This window comes from Dipodomys spectabilis, unplaced genomic scaffold (assembly GCF_019054845.1).
Source record: "Dipodomys spectabilis isolate Male_0828 unplaced genomic scaffold, ASM1905484v1 ptg000483l, whole genome shotgun sequence".
Classification (NCBI taxonomy): Eukaryota; Metazoa; Chordata; class Mammalia; order Rodentia; family Heteromyidae; genus Dipodomys; species Dipodomys spectabilis.
The window spans coordinates 2,790,405-2,800,616 of record NW_024871160.1 but is presented as its reverse complement, the minus strand read 5'-3'; positions in this window follow the sequence as shown (position 1 = coordinate 2,800,616).

The following is a 10,212-nucleotide window of genomic DNA, read 5'->3' as shown; positions in this document are numbered from 1 at the left end:
GAGTCCCTGAAATGAATCCTGTTTGATCATGGTGTATGATTTTTTGGGTGAATTGTTGAAGTCGGTTGGAAAAAATTTGGTTGAGAAATTTTGCATCAATATTCATCAAAGAAATAGGTCTATAGTGCTCTTTCTTTGATGATTCCCTGCCTGGTTTTGGGATGAGGGTTATGATGGCTTCATAGAATGTATTCAGTAGTGAACTTTCTCTTTCAATTTCATTGAAGAGTTGGAGGAGTATTAGTGTGAGCTCTGCTTTGAAGGTCTTGTAGAATTCCACTGTAAAACCATCTGGTCCTGGACTTTTCTTAGCTGGAAGGTCTCTTATTGCTGTTTCTTTTTTTCTTTTTTTTTTTTTTTTTTTTTTGAGTCCGGTTGTGGGACCTGAACTCTGGGCCTGGGCGCTGTCCCTCACCTCTTCAGCTCAAGTCTAGCGCTCTACCACTTGAGCCACAGCACCACTTCCGGCTTTTTTCTTTTTGCTGATGTGGTGCTGAGGAATCGAACCCAGGGCCTCAGGCATGCAAGGCAAGCGCTCTACCACTGAGCCAACTCCCAGCCCTCTTATTTCTGTTTCTATTTCAATGCTTGATATGGGCCTGTTAAGCTGGTTTAACTCGTATTGGTTTGGTTTAGTTTTGGCATGTCAATATTTGCTAGGAAAAGGTCCATTTCTGTCAAGTTCTCGAACTTATTAGCATAAAGTTTTGAGAAGTATTCCCTTATAATGTTTTGAATCTTGGTTGTTTCCGTGGTTATGTTTCCATTCTCATCTCTGAATTTATTCATTTGGGTGTGTTCTCTTCTTCTTCTGATAAGATTTGCTAAGGGTCTCTCAATTTTGTTAAGTTTTCGAAGAACCAACTCTTTGTTTTGTTGATTCTTTCTATAGTTTTTTTGGATTCTAATTCATTTAATTCTGATTTAATTTTAATTATTTCTTTCCGTCTACTGGATTGAGGTTTATCTTGCTGGTTTTTTTCATGGAGGTTTAGATGTGTCATTAAATTGTTGGTTTCAGATCTCTCCAATTTGTTGATGTAGGAGCTCAGAGCTATAAACTTGCCAATGAGTACTGCTTTTGCTCTGTCCCATGGGTGCTGGTAATTTGTGTGTTCATTTTTGTTGAATAGCATGAATATTTGAATTTCCTTTCTAATCTCTTCCATGACCCACTCGTGATTCAGCAGTGTGTTGTTCAGCTTCTATGTGATACTAGATTTTCTTTGGTGGCTTTTGGTGTTGAGTTCTAATTTTATTCCCTTGTGGTCAGAGAGAATGCAAGGAATAAGTTCAGTGTTTCTTAATTTAGGCAAGTTTCCTTTGTGGCCTAAAATGTGGTCTATTTTAGAAAATGTTCCATGTGCTCCTGAGAAAAACGTGTATTCTGATGCTGCTGGGTGAAATGTTCGGTAGATATCTGTTAAATCTAGTTGATCTATGCTGCTGTTTAGATCTGCAGTTTCTCTGTTGAGTTTTTGCCGAGTTGATCTATCTAGTGGGGCGAGTGGTGTGTTAAAATCCACAATATTAATGGCTTTGGATTTATATGGGATTTGAGGGAAAGTAGTGTTTCTTGGATAAATGTGGGTGCACCGTTTTTTGGCAAGTAGATATTTAGAATTGTAATATCCTCCTGAAAGGGAGATCCCTTAATTTGTATGTAGCGACCTTCTTTATCTCTTCTCACAAATTTTAATTTGAAGTCTATTTTATATGATATTAGGATTGCAACTCCTGCCTGTTTATGGGGGCCGTTTGCTTGGTAGATTTTGTTCCAACCTTTAACATTGAAAATGTGTTTGATTTTACGGGCAAGATGTGACTCCTGAAGGCAGCAGGTAGAGGGGTCTTGTTTTTTAATCCAACTAGGCAGACTATGCCGCGTAATTGGATAGTTCAGTCCGTTAACGCTAAGAGAAAGGATTGAGAGGTATTTGGGCATTCCTGCCATGTTATCCACCTTCTTGGGTGCTGCGAAAACTGGGTTCTTCCTGTGGTTCTTGGATTCTCCGTTTGGGTACAGTTTCTTGGTCTTTATTGTGGTCTTGTTGGTTTTCTATGTGTAGGACATCTTTAAAGATCTTTTGTAGGGCTGGTTTGGTGGAGATGTATTGTTTCAATTTTTTTTTGCTATGGTAGGTTTTTATTTGGCCTTCAGTTATGAAGGAGAGTTTAGTTGGGTACAGTATTCTTGGTTGATAGTTGTTTGTTTTTAGGGCATGGCATACATCATTCCTGGCTCTTCTTGCTTTGATTGTCTCTGCTGAGGAATCTGAGGTGATTCTAATTGGTTTCCCTTTATAGGTGATTAATCTTTTCTCCTTCACAATAAATTAGATTTACTTTTAAGATACACTCATGGAGTGATTTGGACTGACTTAACCAAACAGGTATTACTGTCTGGTTATACTTGTGAAACACAAGTTGGATAAACTCTTTCTGGATTTCTGTTGAAAATCACTTTCTTTGCAATATTATATCTATTCTCATTAAGAGATAATCAAACCCATATTACCTTTGAATATCCCATTTTATTTATTGAAAATAAGTATTGTGGATATGCTTGTTAGATATTCCTTTCAAAAATGAACAAAAAGCATGTGTCATGTCCAGATTGTCGATGCATTTGAAGGTGTTTTGTACATGCACAGGGATCTTTACTAATGGCTCTTTTGTGCAAGTAACTATGACAACTTTACCAAATAAGGCTTTTTGAATATCTTTTCCAATATACATAACATCCCAGAGCAAGTCTTGCAATTTCTGAAAACCCTTTGAATATTTTAGTATTATTTCAGTTCATTGACTGTAGAGCTAACATTTCTGAAATAAATATTGCTATGATTTGAAAATGTAAGTGGGTATAAAAGCTTTTTTATGCTTCATTTTATGAAAACCCAGTTTTTATGAAAGCAAATGGAATAGAATAAAAGACTGTAAGTGAATTGGCTAAGCTAATTATTAGTATAACTTGGTTTTCTATTAACAGTCCATTGAATGTAGATGATGCAGTTAAATTATTTCCTCTGTACTTCAGTTAGTTTTAGAATCTTTATAGTTATGAGTGAACTTTTAGTATAAATAAAGGTCTTTCAAAATGATTAGGTTTAACCTTGTGTTTTGTGTCCTATTCCCAAGAAAATGAGTTATTTTTAAATGTTAATATTTTATCATTATCATTATCATAGGGAATCATAATCATTATCATAGGGACTTAAAAATGCAGTAGTATTGATGTCTTTTTAAACCAATTGTATTCACAAGTTGGAGAGTCTTTAATTCATAATTAGGTCTTGGTGTCTATGATTTTCAACCTCTCGTTCCTAACATTAATGATAGGTCAGATTGCATTTTTGGGTATATGAAATGTAAAATATTTATCTGGGCTCAAAAGTGATTTTTATTTATTTTTCTTTGATAACATTTTAAAATAGTACATTTCTCTCAAAATGTTGGGTATAAAAAGCAATCAAAATACTTCTAATGGTAAACAAATTAGGTGAGCTACAATGTGGAAATGATTGCTCCAAAAGACCTGCAGTCTGTTTCCATCAGGAATTGGGCAGGTCATTCTTTCAGTTAGACTGTGCTAACCAGAGATGGGTTCCCCAGGCAGTGCAGAGTTGAGTGAAGGGATAAAGTATGATTTCTACTATTTTGAGCTAGAAATCAAGAATGTTATAGTTTATCAGTTCCTTTCACCAGTGAGGTATAAATTGATTATGAACTTGGAGTTTTCATATTACAGTTATTTATTTTCTTTTTTTGTTGTTGTTGGTTATGGGGCTTGAACTCTGGGCTTGGGTGCTCTCCCTGCGATCTTCCACTCAAGGCGAGCGCTCTATCACTTGCACCACAGTGCCACTTCCAGTTTACTAGTGGTGTATTAGAGATGAGTCTCACAGTCTGTCCTGCCCTAGCTGGCTTTGAACCACAATCCTCAGATATCAGCCTCCAGAGTAGCTAGCATTATAAGCATGAGCCACCGGTGTCTGCCTTAGTTACCTATTTTCTAACAAAGATAAAGTGAAATATTATTAGAGTGTACACAATAATTTTGGGAAATTTTCCTAGAATTAGTAGACTGAGTGCTGGTATTTAGTTATAAAATAGAATGAGGTTATTTCATATGGTGGGAATGGAACTCAGGCTAACATTTACCGTGTGTGCAATGTTGTACTAGTAATTCCAACTCTGAAGACTTAAATATCATCATCTTACAATTAAAAATAGAAGTAGTTCCATTTTATGGGATTATTGTGAGGATTAAATTAGATACCAAAGGTAAAGTACTTGGAAAACAATAAGAGTTTGATACTTTCTTGTAGAGAGCTGCGTGCAGCCGCACCTTGATGATAGCAAGGGCTTCTGCCCTCCGCCTTACCGATGGCGAGTGCTCTCTGTGGTAAACAACTCCTTATATGGCTAAGGCATAGAATCTGGCTTGCTTCTGCGCACCTGGACCTATTGATGGCTCTCACGTGGCATATCAGGGTTGGCTACCCAGCAGGTACTTAAGGCTGTGTGGGATACTCCCCGGGGTCAGTCAGAAGATTGCTCAAAGTTCCTGAATAAACTGCGGAGAGAAGAGCTTGGTGTTGCATCTTCCTTGCTGGTCGAGTTGGTCTGTGACAGGTTGGTGGCCTGTACAGGGATTCAGCCATAACCTCAACGAGGACTCAGAACTCTCTGCGGTCAGGGTGGTGCACCGGTAAGTTCCCAGGAAAAGTGGGAATCCACGACAAGAGTGGGGGGTAAGTTCCCAGGTAAAAGGGGGAATCCGCGACAAGAGCGGGGGGGGTTTTTGCTCTTCTCTGTAGATAGAGAGTGAGAACCCGAGGCTAGTCTGTAGAATAGCCGAAAGTAAAAGTAAAAGATTGTTTACCAGGTTAAGATTTTTAAAACATGGGCGCTTCTTCTTCACACCCAATTTTTTTGGCTCTCAATGAGCTACTGCACTCAAAGAAGTTAAAAATAAAAAAGAGTACTTTAGAGTGATTTTTGGATGAATGTGACATCGTTGCCCCGTGGTTCTCTGTCTCCAGAAGCCTCACGGTGGCCTCTTGGGAGAAACTAGGGAGGGACCTAGATTTTGCCTCTGAGCAGGGAACGCTTAAGAGCGGAGTGGGACCAATATGGAAACTGAGAGGCTGTCTTGAGGACCAGCGCTGAGGTGGGTCGGTGGAGAATGGTCGGGCCGCCCTGGAAATGCTGCAGGAAGGAAGATTGGAGGGGGCAGGCAGTGAAAAGGGGAAGAGCATGGGGGGCTGGGAAAGTGGCTCAGTGGGGCTGGGAAGGGGGGCTGGGAAGGTGGCTCAGTGGTAGAGCACTTGCCTTGCATGCATGAAGCCCTGGGTTCGATTCCTCAGCACCATATAAGCAGGAAAAAAAAGCCAGAAGTTGTGCTATGGCTCAGGTGGTAGAGCTCTAGCCTTGAGCTGAAGAGCTGAGGGACAGCGCTCAGGCCCAGAGTTCAGGCCCAGGAAAAAAACTATTCAAAAAATGCTGCAAATTTGTCTAAACAGTTGTCTAGTTATCTTTTAGGTAATTGAACTGGGGAGTTCAACAGCCTGATGGAACAGCTCAGGGTTGCCATCGTCAAGGTGAACTCGACCCGATTGGATGCCAGATTGGCGGAGGGGTTATCTTCATGGATCTCCGCTGCCATGAATCATCTTAAGGAGTGGGCGGGTGTGGGAGCCCTGAAAGGCCTCCTGGTATTAGCCTCCTTGGTATGTCTGTGGTGCATTTGCCAAATTAGAGGTTCTCAGTGTTGCAGTGCAGCCATGATTATCCAAGCCTTTACAGCCATTGAAGCAGGACAGTCCCCCCATGTATGGCTTGCTACTAGCCCTTTTTGAGCACAGGATGTGAGGCTTGAGCACTGCACTTGAGGTCCACCGAGGTCGTGGGCCCCAAGAAGAGCATGTCTGATTGCATGTGGGTTGATACCCTAACTCCCACCTCTGTGAAAAAGGTATCGGACGGGTCTGGTAATCATCGGGTGGATAACACCTGAGTGAGGATCAGTACAATGTCCCAAATTTCTTCTACAGAGATCAGACCTCTACTCTTGCCTGTTGCAAAATAAAAAAGGGGGAACTGTAGAGAGCTGCGTGCAGCCGCACCTTGAAGATGGTGTCGGCTTCCGCCCTCCGCCTTCCAGATGGCGAGTGCTCTCTGTGGTAAACAACTCCTTATATGGCTAAGGCATAGAATCTGGCTTGCTTCCGTGCACCTGGACCTATTGATGGCTCTCACGTGGCATATCAGGGTTGGCTACCCAGCGGGTACTTAAGGCTGTGTGGGATTCTCCCCGGGGTCAGTCAGAAGATTGCTCAAAGGTCCTGAACAAACTGCAGAGAGAAGAGGTCGGTGTTGCGGCTTCCTTGCTGGTCGAGGTGGTCGTGACACTTTCTACCTGTTATTTTATCATGTGTATATTCTAATATTTTTACTGTGATTTTTATATTGTGTCTATTTAGGATATACAAAATGATGTATTGATATTCATTGCGCTGTTCACTTTTCTGTCATTATGAGGAAAATACCTGCAAAGAAAATTTCTGAGAAGAATTATCATATTGACTGATGGTTTAAGATCAGATGTCTCCATTGTTTTTAATTATATTTTTATTAAATAGTTGTACGAATGGTTTTCCATTTAACGAATCAATTTGTAAGTACAATGGATCTTTACATAATTTTCTAACATCCTTCCAAACCTCAACCCACTTTCCTTTTTTCTAGTTTTATACTATCTGCATTGAATATTATGACTTCACTCTCTACTTCCATAAGTCTCTTTATTTCTTCCCTTTGACTTCCCCTCACATTTTCCAAGTGATAGTCTATTGGTATTCATTTTGTTGGATTAAAAGTTCAATTTTATAAGAAATTTCACCTGTTAAATACTCCTTCCCAAATAGCAAGCTTCGATTAATATTGTTGTTTAACTAGCATAAAATTCTGGCTGGTATGGGTCCTTTTTGTGTCTGGCTGTGACTTTGTTTACTTAATATAATTTTAGATCTATCCATTTCTTTGCAAATGCTGTAACAGTCTTTATAATGGATATGTGCAATCCAATTGTGTATATGTGCAACACTTTCTCCAACCATCCCTCTGCTAAAGTGCATCTTGGCTGTTTCCATAAATTCTCTACAGTGAATAGTGCAGTAGTGAACATGATTGTGAGAGTGATTTTACTCTAACCTTTTGGAAGAATTCATCACTATTTTTCTGGGAGCAATCCTATAGCCAATTTTCCAGAATAAGCACATCCCTTCCTTCATCTCCATCACAACGTTTTTCAAGTCCTCAAAAACACGCTACCCCCTACAGGTCTCAATCAGCTAAAACCACACTGTGCCCTTATTCTTTGTTGTTGTTGTTGTTGTTTCTCTCCGGTCGAGGGGCCTGAACTCTGGGCCCCTCTGGCACTGTCCCTCAGCTTTTCTGCTCAAGGCTAGCATTCTACCACAGCGCCACTTCTGGCTTTCTTCTTTTTGCTTATGTGGTGCTGAAGAATCAAACCCAGGGCCTAATGCATGCAAGGCAAAAGCTCTACCACTGAGCCACTTTCCCAGCCCCAATATGCCCATATTCTTTTAATACATTTTTTCATAATTTTATACATAATTTAGTGAGAACCTTCTATGTACTTCCCTAATGTGGGAATGAAGTATATGACAATAGATTAAAAGTAAGAGTTCTGGAATTTAATTACCTATTATCATATTTAAAATAATTTTCAGCTCTAACTCATAGCCTCACTTACTATTATTTTAATCTTTATTTGATTACTTCATCTATCCACTAAATTATAACATGTGATTTAAATACAAAGGCAAAAAAGTGTGGTTTGACTTTGACACTCATGTGTGAGGATGCACAATATGGGCAAATAAAGGGATTTGAATAAATAGCCATTATCCATTTTGTTAAATGGTTTTCTCAAACTGATTTTCACAATTCATATTTCATTCAACAACAAGAAACGTGACAATTCCTTTTGCTTTGCTCCTCATTAAACTTGTTTCCATGTTATTTTATAATGAAGGATGATTTCATAAATCTACTATAGATACAAAAATATGTTAAAATATTTATATATGTATTCATTGATATAAATATACACACATATATTATGAAGGTTATAATGATAAATTATAACTTCTATAACTGTACAACTTACTAAATTATTAAAAACATGGACGACTCAGGCCCTGGAATCCTGGTTACTCAGGAGGCTGAGATCTGACGATCATGGTTTGAAGCCATCCTGGGCAGGAATGTCCATGAGCCTCTTATCTCCAAACAACCAACAGAAAATCAGAATTGGAACTGTGGCTCAAAGTAGTAGAGTGATAGTCTTGAGAGAAAAGACTCAGAGATATCACCCAGGCTCTTAGTACAAGAACTAAAATCTACCCCCAAAAAGTATTTAATTTACACCTGTGTAAGTAGAGTATTTCCTTCACCCAAATGCACATCCATGCTCATTTGCAAGGTAACTCTGTTATGTCTGAAGTACCACATAATATTATCACTTAAGTAGAAAGCATTGCAACATGGGTAAACTCTATCTCTACTCAAATGGATTTTTCTCCACTCAAATATTCAAATCTTGCAATTATTCCCATTATTTAAAGTCATAGCTTTTTTTCTTTAATACCCAAATTATTAGAATTTGAATTGAGTGTCTTGTGTCTCCTAAATGGATGTTCTTACCACTTTGGCATGTCCCCAGCCCTAAATTATCCTGATTAACTTTTAGATAGAATCTTGCTTCCTACTTGTGTATGATCGTGGGCTCAGTCTTCTTCATGTTATTCTTCCTGGAATTTAGAATAACAAGTGCCTGGCATTGTGTACAGATATTTCTGTCCAGTCTGAGCTTTAAGCACTATCCTCACAACAGTAGACTCCCATGTAGTCAGGATTTTCATAAGCTTATCATAGCTTTTTTTAAAAAAATCATTGCATTTCCTTCAGGTTCTTGAGCACTGGGTTAATTTGTGTTTTCTTGGGTTGTTTTGGTTCTTTTTAATGTATGTGTTGAGTTGTTCCTCATTTTTCCTTTTGTTTCTTTCACTCAAGTTCTTACCTATAGTGCTGAGAAACCAATTCTTCTTTCTCAAGATAGTCAAGGTGAACATTATTTATTCCAAAACAATTCCAGTAATATTTACACACCTTCAGGAATTTCGAGAAGATGGCAGAGGAGAATCTGGTGACTAAACAAGCTCTCGCATAGAAAGCAGTTCTAGTGTTCCAGTGAACAGTACTAGTCACACCAAGTGTGCCATCTCAGTACAGAGAGTTTGGCCAGAGAGGGAAAATCCAGGTAAGGAGGAGACAGATCTGAGCATTTTCCACCAGCCATGGCTGAGGCAGCTGTGGCGGCTGTGGTGGCATCCATAGCCGCCATACCGACAACCCAGAGAGTCTGGGACAAATGTGCCAGATGCAGCGGGCGAGCAGATTTTACTCAACACCAGCAAGAACTGACAAGTAGCAGATAGCTTTACCCTGCAGATAGCAGACCAGAGGCTACCCTGGAACCAACACTCCAGCTTGAGTACAAAACTGACATCCTCACTCCTTCTCAAAGGGAGCAGAGGAGGGAAGGCCACCCCTCCCCCAACATCTCAGATATCCATCTTTGATGTAGACAAAGACCTGGCTAAGCAGCTAGCTCCAACTCAGTCCTTTGATGAAAACAAAAGAGTCATTTAGCGAGTCACAAGTGACTACCCTGACCTGCCATTCTCAATGCCACCTATGGGAAAGTCACCACAAAGAGGCAGAGAAAGCTACACCAAGGAAGGTGTGGTTTTCTTCACTGGGTAAACAGAACTAGAGGCTGACCCTACCTACAGCAGCCCTGACAATCAATTGAAACTCAGTAAACATAAGCCCTGAGAATGGCTCCAGGCTGGACTCTGTGAATGTCTCAGAAGCTAGCCCCACAGGGAAAAGCTACTGTTTGCTGAAAAGCCTCAACTTTACCCAGAACCCAGCCTTTTCACAGCAACTCCAAACTAGAGGAAACAGCCATCTCCCTCTTTTGTGATTCTCAAAGCAGATCTCACTCCCACTGAAGTAGCCTGGGAGGACTATCACAAACTTCTGGGTAAACCAACAGAATTTTTTCTGCCTGTCCAAAAAAACTGACTTAAAAAACCAATCAAGCCACAGAAAACC